The 12497-nt window shown below is 41.7% G+C and overlaps 1 long non-coding RNA gene across 2 annotated transcripts; it reads right to left on the reverse strand.

The window, feature by feature from the left end:
* Window positions 1-7755: 7755 nt before the first annotated feature.
* LOC123090857 (uncharacterized) lies at window positions 7756-12497 on the reverse strand. 2 transcript variants are annotated; one of them, XR_006442630.1, is made up of 4 exons: window positions 12363-12497; window positions 9428-10637; window positions 8543-8655; window positions 7756-8443 (listed from the first exon to the last, which is right to left on the reverse strand). It is a non-coding gene; the product is annotated as an uncharacterized lncRNA (long non-coding RNA). The 2 variants fall into 2 exon arrangements; XR_006442631.1 differs by lacking the exon at window positions 12363-12497 and having other exon boundaries at window positions 7756-8166; window positions 8265-8443; window positions 9428-12356.

Genomic DNA, 12497 nt, shown 5'->3' on the forward strand with positions numbered 1-12497 from the left:
GGTGTCGCTCAGATGCCCGACTGTGGCATTTCTTTTAAAGCCCTTTATGTGGTGTCACTCAGACGCCCGACTGTGGCATTTCTTTTAAAGCCCTTTATGTGGTGTCGCTCAGACGCCCGACTGTGGCATGCTTGTTATTTATTTCATTATATTTTTACTACTTCTATGATATTACATATTCATATATAACATGCTTACACGCATCAGAGTTATATTTATATTTTGTGACTGACGTCATGAGTATATAATATTTTCAGCACATCGTTATTATATTATACCTGTGTTCATAATGTTTGCGAGTACATTCAAAGTACTCACTGGCTTGTCCCTGGCTATTGTCTTGGCCAGATTTCTTGCACGGAGAGGAGCGACGTGATGACAGCCCCGGAACCTAAGCAACGGTGATAGCAGCCTCGCGAAGATAGGAGCTAGCCTGGTCAGCTGTTCCCGTGGGAAATGGAGTCCCATAGACACTGATGATTCACAAACCGCTTCCGTCATCAACCATTAGAAACCAGTTGTTGTACTCACAGACCAGAATGGTCTTGTACTACATATTTTGTATTTGCTTGGAATATCTGTATCAAGTTGGTGCCTCATCAGCTAACAGTTATCCTGGGGCTGATGAGTACAAGGGCCATTTTCTGGGAATTAATACCTGGAGAATCGGTCGCCATAGACTTGGTATCAGAGCCAGGCTGACCATTGGCTAATCCTATCTTAGCCAGGTCGGATAACTTAGGTAAACCAACCTAACAGACCCTAACCAAAACCCCAGCCAAGCTTCCCATGCAAGATAGCCACACATTGATCCCGACACTTTTGGCAGTCGGTGCCCAACCTATCAGTCTAGCCTGTCGATCACACGCCAATGACCGATGGCAAAAATGTCTCATTCGCAAGCGTGTGAAGGAAGACTCCGTTCCCTTTTCTATAAAAAGGGCACGCTAACCTCAACTCGGCCCAGCACAGCCTCTTCCCCAACCTAGCCACAATGCCTGGTCCCATAGTGCACAATGAGACCACAGCAACCAATCTTGGAGGTTTCATGACCATACTCGCAAACCTCACCCGTCGTGCCTACGCGTTAGAAGAGCCCCCAGAATATGTTGTGTACCAAGGACCCATGAGCGGTGAAGACCGCCAATTCTGGGCCACTGTGCACATCTACGGTAGGGGTTTGTCACCCGAACGCCCATACAGGTTCACCGGAAGAACAACTTCCTTCGAGCCACAAGCCATCCAGCTAGCCGCTCGAGAAGCTATAGTTCAACTCCGGCAGTTGTCGCCTAGAGTTAACTGTCGCTCGTTCTACTACTACCCCAGGCGTGAAGGGTATGGTAGACCACCCCAAGTTGCCAACGGAGACCACGAGACGGATCCCGCATTGTTGCACCTAGTGCGCTATGTAAGTGCACTAGAGGCATTGTTTGATCAAATCACTATTGATCTGATCGCAGCTCGAGAAGAGCTGGTTCGCCGAGCCCCGGCAAGCAGGGAAGCCGAGTCCGACGCCGACAACCCAGTCGTGCTGTTTGGACACCCGATCGAGACCTTGAGGTCAGCTCCAACCAGCGGCCAAGGTGTCTTGATGACCCCAGAAGTGCTTCGTCACCTTTTGGGAGCACATTCCAACGGGATTGTGGCCAACAATCCCCGTGATGGTCATCATCGCTACCCTGACCCTGCAGTTCCTCCGCCATCTCCGACTAATCCCAGCAGTGGGACACGTGGAGAAGCCTCGACATCCACCAGACACGCCCGTTTAGACGTAAACGAGGTAGACTAAGCTGTACGAGTAGTGTCGAGTCTCAGTGTATCCCCGCTTTGTAATCACATAATCTTGTGTATTAACGCAGCCTGTCGTTGTGCCCCTGTTTTAATGGTAGCCTCGCGTATTTTTGTCAGCACATAGTGAACATTTTCCGGGCACAGCTACCAAAACCAACCCTGACGACACGCACAGTAACACGTCTCTTTATGAGATATGTATATCTCCTGACACTGACCCCATCCTTTGGAGCTAATCTGGCATATTTATTACCTTTCACCACGGTAAATAAATCAGCCCAGACGCTATATAAGAAGGCTCTCTTGTGACCTTACCCAGCAACCCTCACCTCGTGCACCATTCTCACAACCATTTCTTACCATGCCGAGCCCTAGTATTTATCGGAGAACCCCAGATGCAACCCAGGTAACTTTGTCAAAATATTGTGGGATTTTACCTGCAGTACCATGGGTTCTACCTAGCCACCCCAGTACGAGCTGTTCAAATCAAGAATCACCCCTTCCACCTCGGAATATTGGGCAGCAGTACACATTCCTCCCGTTGACCCCAACCAAGATCCAACAGAGGTTTCCTTCATGGGGAAATCTATGCCAACCCCACGTTTGGCCATAGAGGCTGCTGCGAACGAAGCAATTGCTCGTCTTCGATCCGCAATGCCCTATGCCCGCGAGCGAGGATATTATTACTTTCTGAGCCGTGTAACGCCCGGGGGAGTAACATCTTTTCCCGGTGGGCAGATTGAGAGAGACCCAGTACTGGCCAACCTCATCCAGTACATCATTGCTCAAGAGCATTTGAACCAGCGAGTGATGGATTATCTCCAGAACCTCACTGATTTAAATCCTCAGATTGCCATTGGCAGACCACTGAGGCCTGATCCGGAGAGACGCATACATCGACTGATCAATCCACTTCCTCCGATAGAAGAGGAGTGCGTTCCACTACCAGAGACTTTTCCTCGAGACCCTGTCTAGTTACCATTCTCGATTTAGACGTCACTGCTGTATTTGTTATTTCAGCATTTACTATTATGTTGTAAATTATGAATGGTACCTCGAATTTGTGCGACGAGTCAAGTATTTAGTTTTTTTACGTTTGTGAGTGGTTTTCTTCGTGAGCAACCTGTGTAACCGCGAAAAATCCTGGAATGAGATTTTCTTCTTCCAGAATTTGTTGCATCTTTTATCCTCTCGCTGCATGGATTATTTGTTTTATTTCGTGAAGCACCACGGCAGCAGACCCACAACCACTCGGACTCTTACACTACCTGAAATACACGCAACCATGTTGCATCTCACCAACCACCCTTCTAAGCACTCCACATGCCGCCAAGGGAGAGATTAGCAGATAATCATCCGGACACTATCCACCTCCAACACATCGATAACGGTAAACACTCGGGATTACGCCTAATCCTCATGATCACCGCCACCGCGGAGAGCCAACACCCGAGCGGTAGCATCACAACGATCATCATAGATCATCGCGCACAGGAGCACAGAGAGCCCCAGCACTACCGCCAGTCCTCCACACACCAGGATCACGTACCAGTCCGGCACCGTCTCCGCCATTGGAACCTCGTCTCGAGCTCCGGTGAGCAGAAATGGAGGAGAAGAAGGAGGAGAAGCGAGGCCAGGTGCAAAGATGAAGAAGGAGCACCATAGTCGTTTTATAGCTCGGGATCGGTGTACGGTGGACGAAGTCCACCAGCGCCGCTCGTCGCCCGATCGCCGGTGTTCGGAGGCGAATCCGCGAGTAGTGCCGACAGCGCACTGGCCCGCGACGTGAGTGCACACTGCACCGGCAGCAAGCACGTCGCGCACTACCGCAGTACGGCCTAGATGCCCTACGCGCTAGTCGTCGCCGGTGGAGATAGCCGGGAAAACGCGCGGGAGAGAGGAAGAAGAGAGAGCCAGAGGAAGAAGGAGAGACTGACAGTGGGCCCTGGTCCCACCTGTCAGCCAGAGGGAGCACTGTGCTCTCGGGTACGACCAGCGTATTGTTGAATTTAGAATTTATTCTAAATTCACTACGTCCCGCGTAGAAATCACTCGTTGTCCGGAACATCGAATTTCTCCACACAACACCAGTGCCCACACTGTAGTTATTCACCACTTAATGCCCTCTCACTGTAGCCTCTTTTTACCGCTTGTGTAAATGATCTTTTGATCTAGTAAAAGTATTTTTCTTTGTTTTACAAACTTTAGCAAATCTCGAGGACGAGATTTTTTTAAGGGGGTTAGTAATTGTAACACCCCAAAAATTTAACCAAATTTTTGGAAATTAAAATTTTGCCAGGAGTTTTAATTTTTTTTCCTTTTGGATTATTTCTGTGGAGTTCAGAGCATCTCTTTTAATATTGAGGATAATTATTTTTCCTAGTGGAGCTTTCCAAAATATTAAACTTCTATGCTCTCTGTATAACTATTTCTAAATCAGTAGATTTATTTATAAAATTATTTCACCCTGAGCTTTAATCATTAAAATGACTTGTTTGAGTTTTGGAGCTCTTTTTCTACTTCAACCAGTTGATAAACTTAGCCAAAAATTCAACCAAAATTTGGAGACATCATGTGAGGTCTCTAAATCATTTCTGTGCAATTATATATCTATTTCATTGCATATTATGAGTTTTGTGCCTGTTTTTCTTCTCTGGTCCAGTGGACAGTTTTGCACTGCAACCCATTTAAATAATTCCCTAGAGCCTCCACCAAAATTATGGATGTCAGTAGCAGCATATGATTCCACTTTATGCAAAAACCCAGTGTTATTGTTTGAAATTTTTGAGTGAATCAACATCATTTTCATTCTGGACCAGACCTATGCTTTCTACTGCAACCCCATTCTTTCTTGCTCAAGTGACCTTGTGTCTTCTCATGCTTGTAGCCAACCCTGCAAAACCCCTAAGTCCAGGAGCATGCACTCTTTGGAGCACTCTTAGCCCATGTAATGATGCCATCTGCTCCCTGTCCAGAAGTGTAGTTTTGCAAAACTTGCATTAGCAAGTTTCTCCTTTTTGCAAACTAACTTCACCACTCTCTCTTACATCCATAGAGACAATAATCTGGAGAATTTGGCCACTCCAAGAACTACCTAGGTGCTTTTGGCATTTTCTCAAACACCCTGAGTGCACAGCCAGTTTTGGCATGAATTCAAGTTTACATGGTGAACTAGAGCCCCTGACCAATCCACCATGTCCCTCAGTCCCCTTGCTAAACCTAGACTAGTTCTGTTAATTGCCAGCCTCAACCACAACCTCTAGGATGCCCTGGCATTTCGTTGAGCATGTCCCGGGCGTGCTCTGGGCGCGCCCAGAGCGTGCGTTTGGCACCCGTGCGGCCGAGACGCCGCGTCGCACCCCGCACCCAAATCCGGCCCGTGACCGGCCCCAGCCAGCACGCCGTGTCCCCTTGCATCGCCACACCACCCTGACCAACCTGGCACCCCTCAGCGCCGTCGTCAGAACAGCCGTGGCTGCTAGCTAACGGCCGCTTGCAGGCCCGGCCATGGCAGCACCGCCCAACCCGCCAACGCTTGCCACCTGCCTCCTAGAACAGTGCGTACTCATCCGCAATCGTGCCCACTAGCGCTCGTCGCCGCCACATCGCCCTAGCTACAGCAGGGCGGTTTGCCGTCATCCTTATCGCCGGCCGCCTCGGAACGACCTCCAGCGCCTATATAAAGAGACCCCGAGCTCAAACACGCACACAGGCAGCCTCACACCGTCCCACCCGTGCCCCCCTAGCCGTCAATCGTTGGGAAAGGGTTGTCTCCTTCCTCTCCGGCAACTCCAGCCGCCGCCACTGACCCAACCAGTCCAGCGCCACCAAAGCCTCCCCCTCTCCACTCTCTCCACCAGGAACCTTCCCTTCCTCCCGTGAGCACGTTCCCCTACTCGATTTTGGTCGAAAGCCACTGCTGCCTCAAACTCACTTTCTCCGACGACCACCGTCCGCCGCGGAGCTCACCGCCGGCAGCCCCGACCACCCCAGAGAGCAAAGTGACCACGAGAGGGACTGTCTTGGTCTTGCGGATCCACCCCGGTCATCTGGAGCCCACGAGGAGCCGCCGTTCGCCGGCAACAATCGCCGGAATCCCCGCCTCTGCCCGGCCCGAGGAAGAAGAGGGAGGGAGACCAGTCAAACCTGACCAGTGGGCCAGGCGGGCCCACTGTCAGTGACTCAGGCGCAGCCACGCTGGATAAGTGAAAGCGCATTTTCAAAATGCGCCTTCGACGTGTACGTATATTTCGAAACGTTTTCTTTCTGTTTTTATTTTAAACTAGCGGAATTGCCCGCGCATTTGCGCGGCTAGATTTTCCTATTAATATAAAAGTTGTTCTAGAATCGAGATATTATGCTGCATTGATAGCTTTGTCTAAAATTAGTAATGAGTGCACTATAAAAAATCATGAAGATATTCTAAACTTAGAAGTTCAATTGAGAACTTCAATTGGAGTCTGTCTGAATCCAATTGCATATTTTCTTTTGTTTTCTTATTCCAAACTTGCAATATCTGTTGTTTTTCGATCATGTCTATGTGGTTTTAGATTAACTCACATTTTTATGCTTGATACAAATAATTAAAAAATTCGTACTACTTGCCTGGGATTTGTGTTGTTTGCAACCTTTTTGTTAGAATATTATCTCCAATTACGTCATTATTGCTTTTTGTTATAATGTTGCACAATATATGTTATTTAACTATCTATCTTGCTAGCTTGTATGCAGTTATCAATGAGAGGCATCCTAAATCACAAGGGTCGAGAATATACGTACAATCACATCGACGTGATTCACATACTCATGACGATTTCATTGTTAGTATACTTTCATGGCAATCACATAAATGATTGGACAACATTCACTTATAAATTATAAAACATCTCATTTCACTTTCTTCTATATAGTTTACAATATATTGTGTATATGTGTTTTTCTGATAATTATATCTTTAAGCGTGACTGAAACAATTTATTCCATCCTTGAAATTATTTTTATTTTTCTAAGCTCTTTTCCCTTTCTACAAAAATAACATATATTATCTTGGTCCGGACCGTATCCAAATTGGTTTGACTATTATCGACTATTTTCTACACAACTCATATTTTATACAAATGAATCCATATGTGTCAATATATCTAAGATACCCAAGCATATTTGTATCTGACACTGTTTTTTTGTGAGAATTGTGTCTGACACTATGCGCTGAACATAAACACTGTCACTGCATGCTTTCTGATATTGAATGGTCCTATGCAGATCGTTCAATTTAATTATAATTCTACATTCTAGTTATGGTAGAATTTGTACATAAATCAAAGTCCTCCATGTATTCTTAAGTTGACCTGTTTTCAACTACATCTGGAGAACTATAAATTTGTGGTATATATGAATATAAAATTCCAATTTGACAAAGCCGATGAGATGAAAAAGTGATACCATCATCAGATAATTAACCAATGACAACAGTGATGATGTTATAGCATGCATGAAGCCAAATTTATGCGTAAATCAAATTTTACTGCATACAAATATTATTCTTGAGACTATCTTTTTTTACTACATATCGAGTACGTATGAGTTGCAGTCCTTTTATTTTATTTTTATTTAAACTTCTGATATAAGCTTTTGTTTTAACTACCCACATGATTATTTTAGTAAATATCGAATCATATATTGGGACTATCTATTCTACATCCGGATGAAATCCAATTAGCTTTCATCCATATTTTTTAGCCAACCAAAGAATGACAAGTGTCTCCTGTCCCGTGTCTCTTGTTTGCTTTTTTGTCCCGCTTTTATAAACAGACTAACGGGTCTACACCCCAACTTCTCCAACCCGAACAGAAGAGCAGCTAAAAAGTGGAGATCAAAGAACCACAACGATACAGCGATACAGCCAAAGCTTTTCCATGTACACTAAGCTAAAGAAACAAAGGGATGAGGAAAGGACCAAGATGATGTCACCTAAAAATTACATTGACAAAGAAGTATAATTACAATAATATTACCACCAAGAAATTTGCTGTAAAATCCACTAAAATCGACAATACTTTCTATCATGCCCACTAAGAATTACAGTGTAAGATGCACTAAAATTACACTGTAAAATCCACTAAAATGACACTGTAAATCTACCAACAATCCAAATGGTTTGCACTGAAAAAACTGCTAAGATTAACCACTAAGAATTACAGTGCAAGACGCATTAAAGATGCCACTTCAAATCCACTAAAAACGACCTTGTAAATCCACCAATAATCCAAATGATTTGCACTAGTGGTTCTATGTTATATGCTACTCAAAAGGGGAACTCATCCACCAATTGAGATAGGACTATGCACATGCTGAACCTCACTTGGCATTGCCTCCCTACACAAAAAAATCAAAGAGACCAGAATAGGCAAAGAAAAAAAAGCTAATAAGGGGAAAGGAAAATGAAATAGAGGACAAGGAAAATAAGAACATACATTGCCAAAGAAAGCAGTGACAAAAGATTTTTTCGCAGCTGTTCAAGGGGCTGAAAAACATGTCATTCACATATTTGATCCTAAGATTTCGAATGTCTACATTGGAGAAAAGATTTGCCATCTAAGTTCTTGGTGTGAAGATCTCCATATACTTCAGAGTGAAGACACCACAATCATGCCTGAAAAGTTACAAAGAACACAAAAAATAAGAAAAGAAGCCTACAAAACAATCTATATAAAATTAATCAAAATCATGTAAGGCAAAAAAAACATAATACCAATTCTCTTGCTTAGGAACAACTGTATACAAGACATCAAACTCTTCGATATTAATTCATTTGTGCATCATAGGAGTGATATACTCATCCGAAAGCCCAATGAAATTATGAATCTGTTTTGAAACTAAAAAATTAGGAAAGCATACCAAATTAATTTACTGTAGAAAACAAAATTAAGTGCGTTGTAGACGATAAGGAGGAGCTATCAGTACAATTAAAGTGCATGTTACACTGAAATAACTAACACTAAATGCACTAGACACAAAGTGGTGAATACAGTACAATGGCACTAAGCTTTACATAGTACAACAAGTAAGAATTACGGTGTAAATCCAATGAGAGTTACCCAGTAAAATCCACTAAGATAAATTACAGTATAAATCCAATGAGAGTTACACTGTAAAAATTCACTAAGATAGTTACAGTGTAAATCCAATTTGAGTTTCACTGTAAAATGCACTAAAGATAATTATAGTATAAATTCAATGAAAGTTACAGTGTAAATGCACTAATCCAAAAGGAGCTACAGTATAAAATGCACTAAAGAAAATTACAGTGCAAGTCCAATGAGAGTTGCACTGTAGATGCACTCAGGATAATTACAGTGTAAATCCAATGGCAGTTACACTGTAAAATGCATTAAAGATAATTTCAGTGCAAATCCAAAGAGTTACACTGTAAAAATGCTCTAAAAATAATTACAATATAAATCCAATGAGAGTTACGCTGTAAATCCACTAAGATAATAGGGGAATACAACTGAAATAAACTAAAAATACATGGAAAAAATGCACTAGAATAGAGAGGGAGCATTAAAAACTATATTTGTAGTACATGAAAGTGGCACAACTACAAAATCTAACAGAAATATACATAAAAGCTTACAAGAAAAATCACCAGCTCATCATAGATATCTCTATGATACGTTGAGTTCTCTCCAAATGCTGAGTCAAGAAACACAAAAGCTCTATCTTCGATACACACGACAAACGAAAACCAGCGACCATCGAGACCAATAGGGAAGTACAACTAAAATTAAAAAGATAGAGAGTAAAAAAATCAGTAACAAATCATGAAAGAGTAGATCATGAAACACAAAAGCTCTACTCTTTTTGTATTGTTTCTGTATTGCCTTTTTTAAACTAAAAAAAATGAACAAACATATTCAACCATGCTTTTCTAACTTGATTCTTAACAAAATAACAGAGCAGGGCATACTCTTTTACTCAAGTACTTCAGGCGCAAATGATGTACAAGGTACTATCATTGTGAAATTTAAATATAAAACAGCAGGGAAAGAAGTCCTGCAAAAACTTTCATTAGCTAATGCAAAAAATATTGTTCTACCTTGAGCAGCAACAGGTTGCTACCAAAGCGAAAGAGCAGATCAGAATCCACAGAGCACTCTTGTTGTAAACTCAAAATCAATAGATCACTAGAAAAAGCAATAAGAACATATACAGATGAGTAGATCCTACACAAAAGCAAAATCTAACAAGTGTTTTTACACTATGGTTACAGAGGAACAGAAAAATAACATGTGAAACTAAATTACACTGGCAAATAAGGAATTTACAGTGACAGACAAACTGTAATTACAATACTAGACCACTAAAATTTTAGTGGACAACAATAGAAATTACAGTAGTGGACCAGGGTGAAAAATCCTTTGTAATTACAGTTTGAATTACATCTCTAGACCACTGGAATTACAGTGTAAGCAAACTGTAATTCCAGTGCTAGACCACTGGAACTACAGTGTAAAATACAGTGTATTATATAGAGAAACCAATATGTTCCTGCTCAGAAACCAAAATGACACTATGATTGAATATTTGAAACTTTGGAACTTTATAAAAGGGCAAATTACTATCACTTGAACTTAGAATTACTATGATCTTTTAAATGTAATTACTATGAAGATCGCACTGAAACTAAAGAAAAAAGTTAAGCACTGATACTACATGGCACACACAAGAAACCAAATTTGGACCATCCTTTGTACCCTCGTTTGACTAAATATTACCAGCAGATTTATCAACTGACGAATCATTTGATGCTTTCTTGGTAGAGTCAAGAGCAAGAGACTTGCAACCTACACAGCAAAACCAAAATGACATCACGGTAAAAAAATAAAATAAAGAAACAACCAAATGCATGAAAGTAAATTACAAACAAGATAGAGATTGGCTACCTGAAAAATGTTCAGACCTAAAAATCCACATAATAGACCCTACTCAACTGCAGAGTACAAGGGTAAAAACCAACTAACACTCCTAGTCAAATTCACTAAGGGGAGAATCAACTGAAAAATTATAGTGTAAGCCCACTGAGAGTTACACTGTAAATCCAATAAGAATTACACTATAAGATCCACTAAAGATAATAGAAAAATAATCCACATAATAGTCCCTAGTCAAATGCAGATTACAAGGGTAAAAACCCGCTAACAGACCCTAGCAAAAAATACACTAAGAATTACAGTGTAAATAGACTGAAAATTACACCGTAAAATCAAGAGCTACAGTGTAAATACAAGGTAATCCAAGAATAACTAATAGTCACTACAAAAACACTAAGGATTACAGTGTAACTCCACTAAGAATTACACTGTAAAAATCAAGAGATACAATGTAACTCTTATAGGATTACAACGAAAGATCAACTGAAAACTACAGAGTAAATCCACTAAGAATTACAGTGTAGATCCATTGCAAATTACAGTATAAATCCACTAAAAATACAGTGTAGATTCACTGAAAATTACAGTGTAAATCTAGTAAAAAAAATCCACCCAAAATTACAGTGTAAATTCGCTAAGGAATTACAGTGTAAATCCGCTAAGAAATTACACTATAAATCCACTAAGAATTACAGTGTAGAACACTCAGAAGACACACTATAAATCCACTAAGAAAACAGGGATTTCAAATAGAGCAATCAAACATTTACATAGCTGAAAATGAAAAGGACATTCTGTTTCACAGAAACACAAAGAACATAGCTGAAATTTGCTAGCAGAACGCACTAGGTACAACAACGAAGGGATGTACGTCTACAAAAGCTAGCAAAGGATAAAGGGGGACATACAAACTTGCAGCCCAGAGTTAATTCACAATACAATTCAGACTGTAGTTACACTGATACTGAGTGTAATAGGTGCTGGAAAACGAGTGGAAAATTTAGAGTAGATAACTCAAACTTACACATTACTGAAGTTACAAAGCCAGAGACAAAAGCACTCAAATATTACAGAGTAGATCACTGAAACTTACACATCACTGAAGTTGCAAAGACAAACACAAAAGCACTCGAAAATTACAGGGTAAGATGGACTGATAAAACCTGAAACTACAGTCCAGAATCACTGACGCTTAACTGGTAAAATTCAGTCCCAATCACTCCGATTTCGCCCAAAGTTACAGCCCAACTCACTGACAAAAACAACTGGCATCGTACACACATACAGTCAAAACATCTACGAGCTAGATCAACATTTACATCCACACATCTAGGGGTTGTACACATATAGGGGCACATGAACAACTACAGAAACATTCGGGAGCATAAATAAAAAAATAGGCATAAGGGAACCAAACCCTACAACTATATTAAATCAGGTGTTGCTGCATCTACATCTACTAGATGTTGCTCCATCTGCAACAAAAATCAGACATCTAGGAACCACCACAAACAACCTAAAAGAGCTAGGATCCACCACTACACACGGGAACAAGCACACCTTTAAGCCAGATCTAGCAGGATCCTACAGAAATTGCAGCGAAATGAAGACATGGGGAAAGGATACTTGCAAGCAAACCTCGTAGTGGGAAGAAGGGAGGCACAAGGCTCGGAGAACACCACAGCAAAAGGAGGAGCATCACGAAATCAATGGAAGCAGATAAGACACCGCCGTCGAATCACCATGCGTCAACTTCTCCTCTGCCTCAACGCG

Source organism: Triticum aestivum, chromosome 4B (genome assembly GCF_018294505.1).
Source record: "Triticum aestivum cultivar Chinese Spring chromosome 4B, IWGSC CS RefSeq v2.1, whole genome shotgun sequence".
Classification (NCBI taxonomy): domain Eukaryota; kingdom Viridiplantae; phylum Streptophyta; class Magnoliopsida; order Poales; family Poaceae; genus Triticum; species Triticum aestivum.